Raw genomic sequence first — 3,080 nt, forward strand, 5'->3', positions numbered from 1 at the left:
GGGCTCTGTGGGGGCCATGCCATCACTTCCAGGACTTCTTGTTTACTCTGAAAATAGTTCTTAATGGCTTGGCTGTATGTTTGGGGTGGTTGTCCTGCTACAGAATAAATTTGGGGCCAATCATACTCCTGCATGATGGATAAGTATCCGTATCTCTCAGCATTGAGGACAAGTGGGGGCTCGTCCGGGATATGGCTCTCTTTGACTTGAGAAGGTTTGTGGACAATCTTAATTTGGGTCAGATCGATGTTTGTAGGAGGGATGACTTATGTGTTGTCTTTTATACAGGGGGGGATAAGTATACATTTATATACTTTGGACCTGCTGTATGCAAATGCTAAGGATGCATACAGTGCCACTGCCTTCCCCCCCTTGGCAAATCAGATCACAATCTTGTCATGTTGTCTCCTGTGTATGTTCCTTGTGTCCTGCGGCAGCCTGCCACAAAAGGACATGTGAGGAGGTGGATCAGGAGGCTGAGGAGGACATGCAGGACTGCTTGGAGTCTAAGACTGGGCGTGCTCTGTGAGCCACATGGGGAGGACATAAACAACATGGCTGACTGTATCACAGAATACATTAAGTTCTGTGAGAACAACACCATGCCTCCCGGACTGTACGCTGTTTTCCCAACTACAAGCCGTGGATCACCAGTGACCGAAAGTTCTCTGAAGGAGAAGAAGACAGCTTTCAGGTCATGGGACAGACAGGAGCTTAGGGAAGTACAGCACGAATGGGATAAATGAGGAGTGTAAAAACACTAAAGGAGGAAGCTGGAGGCCAGTCCAGCAGAACATGAGGGAGGTGTGGACAGGGATGAAGGAGATCACGGGTGTGGGAGAAGAAGAGGACAAACACCCAGGCAGCCGTGATAGAGCAAACGAGCTGAACTGTTACTTTAACAGGTTAGCTACACGCCATCCCCTGCCTCCTCACACACACCACCAACCCCCACACCCCTCATTGTCTCCTCCCCCCCACTCTTTTGTTCCAAATCTCCCTCCTCACTCCCTCAGCCCTCCTGCAGTCAGCCAACTCCCCCACTACCACTACACCACATTTCTCCTCCCCCCACTGACACTTCAAGCTCCCCCCCCTGCTTTGCATTCACACCTGGCCAGGTGAAGAGACAGCTGGAGAGGCTACACCAGCGCAAGGCTGCTGGCCCGGATGGCATCAGCCCCAGGGTCCTGAAGACCTGCGCCAGTCAGCTGTCTGGTGTTCTCCAGTACCTCTTCAACCTGAGCCTGAGCCTGCAGAGGGTGCCGCTGCTGTGGAAGACGTCCTGCCTTGTCCCGGTCCCCAAGAAGTTGACTCCATCTGGCCTTAAGGACTACCGCCCAGTGGCTCTCACATCTCATGTGATGAAGGTGCTGGAGAGGCTGGTCTTGGCCTACCTGAGGCCGCAGGTGAGTTCTTCTCTGGACCCTCTACAGTTTGCCTACCAGCCTTGTCTGGGAGTGGACGACGCTGTCATCTATCTTCTGCAGCGAGCTCATTTGCACCTGGATGGCGGTGGCGGCACTGTGAGAATCACATTTTTTGATTTCTCCAGTGCATTCAACACCATCCAGCCACTGCTATAGGTGAGAAGCTGCGGGTGGATGGGTGTCGGTGCGTCCATAGTTCCTGGATCATTGACTACTGACAGACAGACCACAGTTCGTCCGCCTGGACCGTGTTCTGTGTGATGTGGTGGTGAGTGGTACGGGGGCCCCGCAGGGGACTGTGCTGTCTCCTTTCCTGTTCACCTTATACACCTCAGACTTTCAGTACAACTCAGAGTCATGTCACCTACAGAAGTTTTCTGATGACTCTGCAGTTGTTGGGTGTATAAGGGATGGACAGGAGGGAGAGTACAGGGCACTGGTGGGTGACTTTGTGGAGTGGTCTGGTAAGAACTGCCTGCTGCTGAACGTAGATAAGACCAGAGAGATGGTGATCGACTTCAGGAGGAAGGGAACGGCTCCGCAGCCCCTTTGCATCCTGGGAAGTGACGTGGACATGGTGGAGGAGTACAGATACCTGGGTGTCAACATCGACAGCAGGCTGAACTGGAAGGTCAACAGCACTGCTGTTTACAAGAAGGGGATGAGCAGACTCTATTTCCTGAGGAAGCTGAGATCCTTCAACGTGTGCAGCAGGATGTTGGAGATCTTCTACCAGTCTGTTGTGGCCAGCGCTCTGTTCTCCTCCGTCATCTGCTGGGGCAGCAGCATCGGAGCCAGCGATAAAAACAGACTGAACAAACTGATCAGGAAGGCTGGCTCCGTGATCGGCTGCAAACTGGACACATTTGAAGCGTGTGGAGAGGGAGGTCGCTGAACAAACTGTTATCTATCATGGTATACCTGATCATCTCTCCACCCACACTGGTCCAACAGAGGAGCAGCTTCTCTAAGAGGCTCCGACAGCTTCGATGCCGCACGGACCGTACAGGAAATCATTCATTCCACAAACAATAACACTTTTTAACACGTCATCACTGGGTGGTAGATGAGACTTTTGGACACCACACTACTGCACTAATGCAACCTGGACATTTGGTTATTTAAATTTACATTTAGCATATTATTTAAGCAGTGCACTTTTTGTTCCCCCATCCTGTACATATTCAAATATTGTTCTTTTTACTTTATTCGTATTTTATTTATGTATATTGTATGTATGTATATTTTCCAAGTATTTCATTTACACTTATATTTGTGCTTTGTGACTGATTTTTGCTGCTGTTACACAGGAATTTCCCATTTTTCTTGGGATCAATAAACATCTATCTATCTATCTATCTATCTACACACCCCTATGTTAAAGCCCCATAGAGGCAGGCACATTTTTATTTTTAAATGCCAGTTATTTTATGGGTCCAGAATACTATACAACCTGACAAAGTTCCCTGCATGATGGATAAGTATCCGTATCTCTCAACATTGAGGACACCATTAATCGTGACCAAATCTCCAACTCCATTTGCAGAAATGCAGCCCTAACCTACGAGGAACCTCCACCATGCTTCACTGTTTCCTGCAGACGCTCATCCAGAGAACCTGCTTCCATTTTTCTGCACCCCAGTTCCTATG

At 49.5% G+C, this 3,080-nt stretch overlaps 1 protein-coding gene across 2 annotated transcripts in view; it reads right to left on the reverse strand.

Annotated features, from left to right (window-relative positions):
* The window catches only part of coa6 (cytochrome c oxidase assembly factor 6), a 6,430-nt gene that overhangs the window by 2,362 nt on the left and 988 nt on the right, over positions 1-3,080 (reverse strand). The gene's annotated exons all lie outside the window — the stretch shown is intronic.

This window comes from Etheostoma spectabile, chromosome 23 (assembly GCF_008692095.1).
Source record: "Etheostoma spectabile isolate EspeVRDwgs_2016 chromosome 23, UIUC_Espe_1.0, whole genome shotgun sequence".
Lineage (NCBI taxonomy): Eukaryota > Metazoa > Chordata > Actinopteri > Perciformes > Percidae > Etheostoma > Etheostoma spectabile.